Here is a 12,254-nt window from a genome sequence, read left to right on the forward strand (position 1 = left end):
TACAGATTAAGGAATTAAAGAAACTAGGTAACAGGCTCAAATTTAAATAACAAGGAAATGGTAGTACCAAGATAGAACCCATTTTTTACATTAGTGTCATATACTGTAGGAACTTGGTTGGCTGCCCACTGTCTACTTGGGCCCATGACCTCTTTTCACCTGGAGTATTTCTGTGCATTTGGGCTACAGCTTCCCTATCTAACCCCCACCTTTTATACAGCAGATGTTCCTGACTGTTCTTCTTTCTGGAACTCTAGTTCCCACCCCAGATCTCTTACTACACTTATATTTGCATTGAACCCTAATATTGCAGGTTGAAGCAACTAATTCTTCCCCTTCTCTATTGGCTTCATTTCACCTAGGTAGACATCTAATCCTTGGTAATACCTTCTACCAATTTCTGCCTTTTTTTTTTTTGTATCATTTGAATTTGCATTTCCTCTGCTTTGCACTTAGGGACTTGTTTGCTACATCTCCTCCCCCTCCACCACACACACACACACACACACACACACACACACACTTGATAATTCTTATGCTTATTCACCACACACACACACACACACACACACTTGATAATTCTTATGCTTATTTCCCAACATACATAATAGAATTACGCAGCATAACATAACCTGTACTCTGCTATTAAGGGTCAAACTCTCCAGAGAATAAAGTCCAAGCATCTTAAAGGCAATGACTTGAGTTTTACTGATTTCTATATCTGCATCTCAAATGAATACCTAGTGCTGTTCCTTATGCACAGAAGATTTCAATAAGTGATTGTAAATTAAATGGGATCATATGCCAAGAAACTAGCTTTTTAATTTACATTAATGAGTATACTAATCAGGATAAGCTAGGCTGTGCACTAACAAGCACACCCAAATCTCAGTGGCTTTTCACAAGCAAAGTTTATGTTTTACTTACCTAGTCCATGCCTTGCAGGGTAGCATGGAGACTGTGCTCATCATAGTCACCCACATTACAGACTGATAGAACCTCCATCTCAACATATGATCCCATGTGACTGAGACAGGGAAAAAAGGGCAATATGGCAAAACACATAGCTTCCTTAAATTTCTGACCAGAAATGACAAACATAATCTCCCCTTACATATTATTCATCAGGGTAAAACAATATGGTCACCCCAAACACCCAGAAGCATAGGGAAGTGCAACCTGTCAATACTACCACATTGGGGATTAGGTTTCAACATACAAACTGACACAAATATCTAGTCCATAACACTTGGATATTGCCCTTGTTTCATAGCATAAGACATGGAAAGAGACTATCAGTCAAGTAATCAGGAAGAAATGCACCCTACCTAACATGTCCCTTAGTGAGATAAGAATATATTATCTAAATTCATTTCCTCTCTGATGCTTACATTTGTGAACTTTATGAAGTCAGGTGTCCTCTTTGTGTCTAGCCTAGCCTAATATTTCTTGATGTTTATGTCTAAAAAGGCCAACAGTGTATCTGAAAAGAAAATCATATACAGATCATGTATATAATGTGTGTGTGTGCATGCGTATGTGTGTGTGTGGATAAAAGGATACACACATACAGAAAGAGAAAGAGGGAGAGAGAGTGCATGAGCAAGTGCTGGATAAATCCAAACTATAATGCCACTCATAAAATCTCCCAGTAATGAACACAAATTTTACTTACTTTAAAAAAGGTGTTATTGGGGCACCTGGGTGGCTCAGTCGGTTAAGCGGCCGACTTCGGCTCAGGTCATGATCTCGCGGTCCGTGAGTTCAAGCCCCGCGTCGGGCTCTGTGCTGACAGCTCAGAGCCTGAAGCCTGTTTCAGATTCTGTGTCTCCCTCTCTCTGACCCTCCCCCGTTCACGCTCTGTCTCTCTCTGTCTCAAAAATAAATAAATGTTAAAAAAAAAAATTAAAAAAAAAGGTGTTATCAAGATATCGTATGTTCAGATTTTCTAGTAGGAAGATCATTTAATCAAAGATCAGATTCCTACTTAGTGCCACGATTCACACTTGGTGTAGGGAGTCAGCAGTTCCAAGATTATCTGCCCCCAAAATGAGCATATTACAAGGGTAGGAGACAGGGTAGGAAATGGATCCTTCTTTACCCAATCAGTACTAGCTTTTTTTTTAGAAAGTAATGAGAAAACACTGCAGATACTCTGGAAAAAAGAAAAAAACTAAGGTCAGCCTATAATTATTTTTATAGTCAGTCATAGTTATTTGATTTTTCCATGACATGAAATCTCTTTCCTTTGAGCTTCATGTATGCTTTATAGAGTATTTCTAAATGTACACCAGGAAATTCAAATAGTCTAGTAATGGTTTCTGAACATCAGAGATTCTTCTGAAATGTTACTGTATCCTATACCCTGTCTTACAGTGTATATCTATACTGTGTTTACTCTTGGACATCTAGACATAACTGAGCATTTGGGGGATTATAAATGGGACAGAGGCGCCTGGGTGGCTCAGTCAGCTAAGCATCTGACTCTTGATTCTGACTCAGGTCTCCATCTGTTGTGACACTGAGCCCCACATTGGGCTCTGCACTAACAATGTGTGTAGCCTAGTTGGGATTCTCTCTCTGCACCCCCCCCCATTGCTCTGTCTCTGTCTCTGTCTCAAAATAAATAAATAAGCATAGATAGATAGATAGATGGGACAAAATTAAGAAGCATGTATTTACATGGAGGGTAAGAATTCTCCTAGAGGAAAAATCTACTCTTAGGGTAACATGGATCATGTAACCATGACTTTGACTTAGTCATAAGACCCTAATAGTTAACAGGGAATAGAGATTCTCAGGACAGTTTGAGAGCTGTTGTTGAAATCTGCTGCTGGCCACGTCCTTGAATGTATATCCATATGCAAAGGAGGAAGAAATTTTAGGGTATACTAAAAGGGTGGATTTACTGAACTCTGTCACATACCTGGGCCCAAGAAACACTGTGTTTGAACCTCACAAACAGGAGGGAACTTTTCCCTATAATCTCCTCCATGGTCTCCACACTGCTTTGGGGTCCCATAGGGCTGAAGGAACCACTAACAGATGATATCTCTGCCCAGAAAAGCCACAGAGAGATTGCCACACTCTGAAGTGGAAAACAAGTCATGCCAGTGCACGCAACACCACACTGGCAGAGTGGAAGCACCTTCGGAAAGGAGATGCTGGATCTAGGTAGTACAGAGCAATAAAGGTGCTCACCGCACCTATGAAACAGTAAGTACACTGTCTATGGAGGAACTCGAGCACTTGTCAGGGGATAAACCCAACATAGAGGCAAGGAGAAGTGGCAGAACATTCCAGATCTGAGGACCCCTAGCTTGGACAGTGGCCATCACAGCAGGGAATGGCTACACCATGCAGGGCAGGTTTTGAAATTGTCCAGTTGCATAGCTACATGTGTATTTACTTTTAAACATTTTCAGACCCTGGAAGACTAACATATATGAATCCAAAGTCTTTGCAAAAAGCTAAAGCATATGTCTTATTACTAGATAGGACAATCATCTCTCTTATTAAATTTTTAATTTTTTTTTGAGAGAGGAGAGCATGCACAAGGGAAGAGCAGGGGGAGAGGGAGGGGGAGAATCTTAAGCAGGCTCCACACCTAGCACCGAGCCTGACATGGGGCTTGATCCCTTGACCATGAGATCATGACCTAAGCCAAAATCAAGAGTTGGGCACTTAACCGATTGAGCCACCCAGACAACTTTCTTATTAATTTAGATATGTATATGACTTCATGTATACTTATAAGCTGTTGAGGTTGAGAAAGTTCAAATTTCTTAGTGTCGGCATTTGCAAACTGAGAGGTAATATGCTGTATATTTGTTAATGGCAGTTCAAGAGGCAATTTGGATCCTCTGTAAATTTTTGCAAAGCAAACAAGAGAATGGAAAACTTTCAGAAAGGGTATAATTTAAAAACTGAGCTTAAACATGTTACATAGATTGTTCTCAGATCACGTCACAGGGAACAATCCTTCCTTACCTAAGCGTTTCGTGCTTTCCACAATCTCTGTTTCGATGATCTTTTGTCCTAATAGTTTATTTTCTAAATCTTGACAATCCTTTGAAAATATAATTACTCTAATTTTTGGCAAAGAACATGCCAAGTCAACAGCTGTTCTGGAACTTTCTTTGTTCTTTTTTTTTCCCTCTGTGTGTGTGTGCACGTGTGTGTGTACATGTGCTTGCATGCATCACACACTTCTGGTAGTAACACCTCTCAAAGGAAGCCACAATTCCAAATAAGGGTATAGGAAAAGAATTTCACAATCTCCTCTGAAGTGAGAGTTTGAAAATAAGCACTCTCTATAGTATAAAGTTTTTTCCTATTTTGCACATATTGGGTTTGCACATATTGGGAGCTCAATAAACATTTGTTGAGTGATGAAATCACATTTTTACACATTTAATTAGGGATTAAATGTAAAACTCACCTGATCTGTTTTCCAAGATGATGAAAAAATTGCTTCTATGATGCCCAATAGGCAAATTCAGTTTCTAGAACTAAGAAACCTCATAGGTCCCACTATATCCTTAAGGCCTTTTATTCAAATTGTCTATCTTTATCTGGAGAGTCCCTACCTACACTGAGTTGAAAATTTGCCTCTCTGAAACATCACCCACTAGGCCTAATGATTTTTATACGAAGCATCACAGAGAATGTCTACCATACCTCCCAACCTATTTCGGATGATTTCAAATCTTTTAAAGCGGTCATCAATATGCATTCCATATATACATAAAGCATGCATTATATGCACAAACATTTTAAATCAGTCATTATATTCACATTAATACATTATACAATGCACTATATAATAAAGTGGCATTATATAAAGTTTGTTAGACTTTAAGCTTAATATCTTCAATTTCAACCATTCTTTCTTTATCCTTGACCATCCAGGCCATTCTTCCCTCTATTTCATCCATTTTGTCGTGACCTTGTTAAACTGCGATCCTTAGAATTGAATGCAAAGCTCCAGATATGAACTAATCAGTATTCATGATTCACTCTTTCAATAAATACTTAATGAGCATCTATTATAAGCCAGTTATTATAACAAGGACTCGTGGTTAAACAAGACGCATAGTCTTTACTTGCCTTTGGAGGCTTAAAGTCAAACATAATGCTGGGATTGAGATAAAGATAATCATATTAATATTAAATTACAACTGTGGTGACTTTATATTAAGAATAGGATGGAAAATGGGGAAAGTGGGTGATGGGCATGGGGGAGGGCACTTGTTGGGATGAGCACTGGGTGTTGTATGGAAACCCATTCGACAATAAATTATATTTAAAAAATAATAAGTAAAATAAAATAAAAATGGAAAGAAAAAAAGAATAGGATGGATGAAATGTCTTCCTTTGGACAGTATAATTCTATCACAAAAACGTAAATTATGTCAGTATTTTTAACATCCACATCAAAAGTGTAATTAAAATGAAACTAGTGGTCATTCATGTTTTCATATAATTTGCTACCAAGGTCAGTCATACAAATAGACACATCTAACATTAAATTTCTTAGAATGTGTGAAAGAAGCAAAACCAGGAAAGGAAAAACCTAAGGAAAAAAATGGTAAAACATCTCCAGATTTCTGATACATTGTAACTTGTAAAGGGAAAGCATATGCTTAAACAAATAGAATAAATAAAATAAAAACCTAGAAGTTATTATACTTAAAAAGTAAAGAATTTTGGTTTTCCTTGAGACAGCATTGCACAGTGGACAGAGTACTAAAATAAAAATTAGAAAAATCAATACCAATCCAGATGGTTTAAGCTAAAATCACTTATTCTCCTTGAGGCTAGTATCCTCATAAAAAATATGGAATTTAAAACTTCCCTTCTTCCCTGATTATCATCATGAGTGCTAATTCATTTGATAACACTGTGAGAACATATTAAATAATACATGGAAGTGCTTTGAAAAGAATAAGCCATAATGCAAAGGTAGCTATTTGTTTTTACAGAGGAAGGAGAGAAATCATGATTATAGCCATTAGGGAATAACAGGTGCTGACTTACTCTCCAACCATAAACATCTATGAAATGGTGCTATCAATGCACAGACAGTGCCGAGCTATGATCCTTAAAAAAAGGAACACATGTTAAGTAAACTCTACATTTACCTTAGCTTCCTATCTAGAGATACCTTCCAAACTGGGTGGTTGAGAAGTGGAGACAAATATAGACCAGGAGAATTGCTGGAAAAACAAAACTTTTCATGATGACTTGGGGCTGCTGCTTGAGATGGACATTTATGAGACAGAATGCTGGGAAGAAGACATACACAGAGAAGGAAATCCAGAAATCTGTGGGGGGCTCTTTATTTTATTTATTTAAAAAAATTTTTAACATCTGTTCATTATTATTATTATTATTAGTGTTTATTTTTGAGAAAGAGAGAAACAGCATGAGCGGGGGAGGGGCAGAGAGAGAGGGAGACACAGAATCTGAAGCAGACTCCAGGCTCTGAGCTGTCAGCACAGAGCCCAATGTGGGACTCGAATTCACAAACCGCAAGATCATGACCTGAGTGAAGTCTGACACTTAACCGACTGGGCCATCCAGGCACCCAACATTTATTTATTTTTGAGAGACAGAGATAGAGCATGAGCAGCAGAGGGGCAGAGAGAGAGGGAGACACAGAATCCAAAGCAGGCTCCAGGCTCTGAGATGTCAGCACAGAGCCTGGTGCAGGGCTTGAACTCAGGAACCATGAGATCATGACCTGAGCCGAAGTCAGGCATCAGACGCTTAATCCGACTGAGCCACCCAGCACCCTGCAGGGGCTCTTTAGACTCTTTTAGGAAACACTAAGTTGCATTTGTTCAAGGTGTGATATCTTGGGGTCTGAAAGAGATCTGAATGAGAGCTGAATGAAAATTCTAGATGTTTCTCAGTGCTGAGAATACTAGAGTTCTAAGCAGAGTAGATAAACCTCACTAAAAACTAGAAAACTTTTATTTCAGACTTCAGAAAGACCAAATTTAGGAATAGGCTATTCCAGATATGCCCAAGCCTTACAGGATCAAGCTGATCTGTGAATAAATTAATCACTTGCCAGAAGAATACTTAATATTCCTTAAAAGAGGTCACATAATTTGGATTTCAGCAATATAATATCCACAGTACCCAGTATACCAATAAAAATATGAAGCGTGTGAATAAATCAGGAAAAATGAAGAACAGTCAGTAGACACAGATACAGAGATGACACAGAGAGCAGAATTATGAGGAAGACACTGATACCTATGATTAGCATGTTCAAATATTTAAAGGACAAAATGGATATAATAAATAAACATCTGAGAAAATCTTGGTAGAGAAAGGACAACTATCCAAAAGATGTTCTAAAACTAAAAAATACAATGTCTGAAATGAAAAAAAAAAAAAGCACAGATTGGGCACTATGGAAGAAAATAAGAATGAATTGAAGACAGTCCACAAAAATGATGCAAACTGAAGCACAAACTTTAAAAGAATAAAAACAAACAAACAAACAAAGCCTCAGTTATCTACAGGTCAATATCAAGCACTGGTAAATATGTGTAAAAATGTTTTTAAAAATATCAGCCCACGTATCCAGCAGTATGAAAGAACCACAATTCACATAAACGCAAAGAAAGCACACTTAGGTATATCATTGTCAAATGGCTAAAACTCAATGATAAACAGAAAAATCTTAAAAACTGCCAAATAAAAAAGACACATTATAGACACACAGCAAAAACTGACAAGAGAAACTACTGACTTTTTAAATAGGAAATTATACATTTCAGAAGACAGTGAAACAACATTTTAAAATGCTCAAATTTAAAAAAACATGTCAATCTGGAATTCAATATATTGCACCAAAAAATATTCAAAAATAAAGAGAAAATGAAAACATTTTTGTCAAAAAAATGCTGAATTTGTTAGCAGCAGACTAAAATTCAATGTTCAAGAGAATTCTTTTGAAGGAACGGATAGCCTATAGAAACTCAATTTATGTGAAGGAATAAAGAGTAGGAATGCTTAATACATAGTTAATTTGAAATATGCTTTTACACTTTCTTAATTTTTAAAAGACCACTGTTTAAAGTAAATAGTAATAACATCATATTTTGAAGTTTATAATATATTTAAAAGCAAATAGTATGAAACAACAGCCCAGAAATAGAAGAGCGGTAAGGAAAAGTATATTGTCAATATGTTTTACATTAAGTAAGAGGTGATAGAGCATTACTTTGAAGCAGAGGGTGATAAGTTACAGATGTACCTTGTTTTTAAAATAAAGATAAATGAAGGAAGTGTAGTTAGTTATATAATATAGGAGATAGGTGGATTTCTAAAGGTACTTGAATAATCCAACAGAAGGCAATTTACTTAATGAAGCAGCAAACTCCTGATACCAAGCAATGGGGAAAAAATGAAAGACCAAATGGTAACATAGAAAAACAATAACAAGATGAAAACTTAAACCCAACCATAATCATAATTACATTATTGGGGGGGTCATCTGAGTGCATATTTATGACATAAAATAATTTCAATTTTCTGTCTTTATAAGGGAAAATCTCAAGGGTCTGTATTTGAGGTTCACATTAATTGGTATTTTATTTTCTTAAAACCTCAACGTTGTCAGTTAAGAAGAAATCCACTCTGGGGTACAGATCTTGCCATTTAAATTCTAGGTTTTGGGTTTTTTCTGATCCTTGGTAAAGTTTTATCTAAGAAACAGAATACATACATATATATTCAAAAACATGAACCATTTTAAAGTGAAATAGGAAATTGAGTGATTTAAGTTTCGGCAGCCCTCACCTTTTTTTTTTTTTTTTCAAGTCCCTGAAAGACTGTAGCTGGACTGGTTCCAGTTCTCTTTGGGGTAACAAGTGACTTGAAATTGAAAACAAAAAACAAAAAACAAAAGCAAAAACCCACAGTCTCAAACAAGGTCAGGTAATACCATTCTCTGCCCTGCTCCCAAGGCAAAAAATATGAACACTTTTAGTAACAATTCAGGATTCAGCTTTATCTCCTAACTGCCAAGTAAGTGGAAGTTCAACATCCTGATTATTTTTAGACATCTATATTTGTGTATATTGACATATGATCTTGTATTAGATGACAACTTATTTTTTCTAAGTCCAGCAATCATTTTTAACTAAAATCCTTCTACGTGTTTTGATTGCTGTTCAACTTGCTACCGTTCAGAAAAAGCAAAATTTCTGTAGCGTTCATCTCAAATCTTATTGCTTTACAACTGTGGTATACCTTCCATTAAAAATAAAAAGACGAAGCAGTCAATCCAGTGATTACGTTGACGTGGCTTTCATTGGGAAGGAATAGAAAAAGGGGTGATGGCAAAGAGAAAACCAATAGACAAAAAGATAATGAAAACCAATAGACAAAAAATACAATGATTTTCTTTAAGAGGGAGGGAGAGAGAGAATGTTATATTCAAGAAAAGGAAAAACAAAACAAAACAAAACAAAACAAAACAAAACAAAACAAAACATTGAAAGCCCATGCGTGAAGCCATAGCCGAAAACATGTTGTATGGTAAGTAGGTTTTCTTTCTTTTTCCCTCTTATTTCTTTTTTCTTTTTTTAAATAAAATCTCCTCCCAAACCATCATCACTTTTTCAATCCTCCCCAGACCAGGCTTCATCTCCAGACCCTTTGTCCCCAGATTTCTCCAGTGGAGGGCCTTCAGAGGATTTCTTTTCTGGAAGGCTTTCTGGTTCCTTGACTTCTTCTTTAAGAGAAGGAATCTTTTCCCTTGAAGCCTTCGAAGCTATGGGGCCACCTGCTTTTCCTTTTGTCTTTCACAGGGCTTGGCATCACTGTAGCCTTTGGCCTGGTTCTGGGAATTTTCTTTTCTTTTCTCTCAGCTTTGGACTTCTTAACCATCATTTTCTTTTTCTTTTTTGAGCTGCCATAGTCACTATCATCAAATCTTCCACTAGGAAATCATCATTGCTGCCTGAATCTTTCTCCTGGAATGGTGCCTCTGACTCCTCTTCTTGTTCTTCTCCATTGCTCACATCTTCCATGAGCATCTCTCTGTGTCTGGAAGCTGCTTAAGAGGCTGCCTGCTGTTGCTGGTGCACATTTTTAGGATCTCTTTCATCTTCACTGTCCTCTGCAGAGTGAGAATCATCCTTCTTGGTCTTCACATATTTTTCTTCTGAGTCCTCCCTATATTCCTGTGAATTCTTTCCAGACTGCTTGTTACTTTTAGCTTCTTGGAGAGATGGTCAAATTTTCTTAGCTGGAAGAGCCTGAATCTCTTCCATAATCTTAATCAGCATCATCAGACTCCTGACACTGAAGAATCAATGACCTTTTGATTTCTGACAGGCTGAGACGTGTTTGTTGCCAAAACAGGTCCGAATCCAGAAGCCAAAGACCAGGACCCACCCACCCCACCCCACCCCACGCACGTGGTGCCACGCACCTTCAACTTTGGCATTTGGGGCTGTGGCTGCAGAACCCCAAGCTGCTGGCTTGTCAGACCCCCACCCCTTGATTCAGCACCCCTTAATCAGATGATTAAGCACCCCACTGCCCCCACTCCCCCGTGTCTTCAAAATGGATGAATCAAACCAGTCCTGATAATTATATTAAATGCCAGTAGACTAGACATTCCAATTAACAAAAACATATATCCAATCTGTCAGAAACACAGAACAATGTTCAACTCCCAATATGGCACCATTTGAAGAAAACACCAAAGAGCCACTTAGTGTCAGTTTGACATTAGACCCCCTTCACCCTGGCGGTGATTCATCTTGACTAGCTAGCATTGACATATATTCTGTATATTTTCTGCTTCATAAAACCTCAACTAGCTCCAATACCCAAATGTCTACAGAGCATTATATCTTCAAGCATAAACAATGGACAAGCAAAACCAAAGGACCAATTTTACAGTGAGAAGTATGGCAGTGGGCACACAACAATGGAGTCCACTGATCTTAATGCATATACCACCACCAGAAGCTGCTGGACTAACCTTTTAATAGAGTGGCTTATTGAAGTTGTGACTGAGGCACAAGCTCAGATATGTTATTATGTGAAGATGAGCACCGCCTTCAAGGATGCAATATATACTCTTAATTTGCAACCAGTGTATGATGCTATGTCTTCAATTAATAGAAATCATGGGTCTAGAAATCAAGATGTAAAAGTGAAAGTGTTTACCTGCTTATCATCACTTAACTCCTGCATCAGGTCTTTGCAACACTGACCTCAGTAAAGGTCTTTGCAGGTCCTGATTTTCCGAATGGTTAGCTGTTCTAATTGGTACCAGCAAGAGTTTCAATAGATTTTATTCTCTGGCAATTACCTGAGAACTCTGAACTCATGCCCAGAAAAAAAAAGCAGAAACACAAGAGGAATCATGGACCTGAGGGGTAGTGTCCTTGATTATCACAAGGAGCTAAAGCTACTGTTACACAACAGAGGAACAAGTTTAGTGCTCAGAGGACACACTTGAACATGTTTTGGTGCCCAATTTGCACAATCTTACCAGTTAGTGAATAAGTGTAGCAGCCACATGCAAAGAATGGCATCGTGACCAGGCTCTCAGTACCTTCAGATATGAGGTTCTTCATCATACCACTAAGTAAAGTTTCTAAATGAGTTTATTTTCTAGCCAAAGGTGAGGAAAATCTTGAATGGCTAGAATAAGATGGAGATGATGAGTAGCAGTTGTGGCCAAGAGGTTGGCTTCAGCACAAAACTTCCTAGAACATATTTCCTCTGGGAAATAAGGCCCATAGGAGTCCTAACAGATGTGTTCCCAGAAATTTCATGAAGCAAGTGAATTTAAGTGGCACGAATGATGAAATATAGTGAAATATAGATGCAGTCCTGTGCAACCCAGCATACCAGCCCTTTAGTACTGAAGGAATGAATTATGCTCCTAGCTGCTGGAAGTGTTGGTAGCAGATAGCTGTCATACGTGAGTCCTCTCTGCACACTGCTCTTAGCTAGAGAGAGCAAATTCATCCAAGGCTACATCTCCTCCTGGTGCAACCTGAGACCAACAACTGATTGATTCAGGGCCATAAACATCTGGCCACTTTGCTCCAGTTCAGGACAATTTTGAAGGTCTGTCCCAGACTTTGATATTCCCATCAGATGAGCTGATGCCTTTTCACCCAACTTCTCTGAATAATCAATCTCACTTCCACTATTTTCACCATAGGTAGGTATTTACTGCAAGAGAACACTCTGCAGTAAGCTTT

The 12,254-nt window shown here is 37.8% G+C and overlaps 1 pseudogene; it reads right to left on the reverse strand.

The window, feature by feature from the left end:
• Positions 1-9,644: 9,644 nt before the first annotated feature.
• On the reverse strand, positions 9,645-10,474 carry LOC124527278 (nuclear ubiquitous casein and cyclin-dependent kinase substrate 1-like; annotated as a pseudogene).
• Positions 10,475-12,254: the final 1,780 nt, after the last annotated feature.

This window comes from Lynx rufus, unplaced genomic scaffold (genome assembly GCF_022079265.1).
Source record: "Lynx rufus isolate CCGP_SWC_20201006 ecotype Redwood Valley unplaced genomic scaffold, mLynRuf1.p SCAF_5, whole genome shotgun sequence".
Taxonomy (NCBI): Eukaryota; Metazoa; Chordata; class Mammalia; order Carnivora; family Felidae; genus Lynx; species Lynx rufus.